Below are 1,256 nucleotides of genomic sequence, written 5' to 3' on the forward strand. Positions count from 1 at the left end.
GAAAGGAACTTTTTGCATACCTTTTTTTGCCATAGGGAAACATCACAACAGGCCAACCCTCATCACGGTAGACGGGTCTTATTCACTCGATATTTAATTGGTGAAACATGAATACAATTGCAACTCTAAGCATTCCATTTAAAGACTGAAAGTTTCGTCAACATATTGTGATATATGAAAGCCCCATACGAACTAAAATAAGAAACATGTGAGCTCTTCGTAAAATATGTTTTCAAGGCAGTTTTGAAATCCAATATGGCGGCTACGTTTTTCATGGACGGTTCTCATCAGTGACGGCCACCATCTTTCCCCAGCCTTCCCAGCACTCATTTGAACAATGTTAGCGTATGTATGTAACGTTTATTGATCTTACTCAAGATTGCAGTTGTAATCAGCACAATAAAACAACATTTTGTTGCCTATATTAGTGAAAGTATGAAACTTGTTATTCCCGGGGTTATGGTTGGAACTGAATTCATTCTTACCTTGTAATCGGCGGTTTTTATCCTTACTGCCATCACAACTGAAACTCCACAGTGCTTATTTGATTGTTATTATACACATTTTGGTCTCAGTTCACTCCACATTGCACTTTAAACCCGTTGCTGTTCCTGGTTTCTAAGCGCGCGCGCCATAAACACAATTACAAACAGCAGACGACGACAGACGACGAAACTGCAAAGTTTTATTCCCTAAACTGTTTACTTTACTCGTTATTTAGTTTAAATTTACATTGTTATTTAAAAATTTTGATTTAATTCATGTATATTATCCCTTTTTTGCAACCAATTACCCCGAAAAATTACAGATATTTCTAACGTAGATAAAATCAAATGTTTCTAACGTTTTCGTACATCTGGCTGCCGAAAACCATAGAGGAACGAATACGGAAAAGTGCATAGAGGAACGACTACGTTTTTTTTTTTTTTTTTTTTGCTTTTTTTTTTTTTGCTAGCACTTTTCATTGATTTCAGTCTTTATTAGTATTTTGAATTTCTTAAATAATCGTATGCCAGAAATAAATGTAACCTTTAATGTTTGCATGCTTTAATGTTTGCATGCTAAGAATGGCAAAATCATCGTTGCCACATTAGTGGAGGCTTCACACATACGCCGTTCCATTATCCTGTTAAGCGTCCGCCCCTGATGAGCTCGCTGCTAACGTACCGTCACGCTTTTTTTGTAATCAGCGATCATAGCACTGATGATAGTTTTTCAAAGTTAATATTGATTTTTATGCTTGTTATTCATACTGT

The sequence above is a fragment of the Macrobrachium nipponense genome, chromosome 26, assembly GCF_015104395.2.
Source record: "Macrobrachium nipponense isolate FS-2020 chromosome 26, ASM1510439v2, whole genome shotgun sequence".
NCBI lineage: Eukaryota > Metazoa > Arthropoda > Malacostraca > Decapoda > Palaemonidae > Macrobrachium > Macrobrachium nipponense.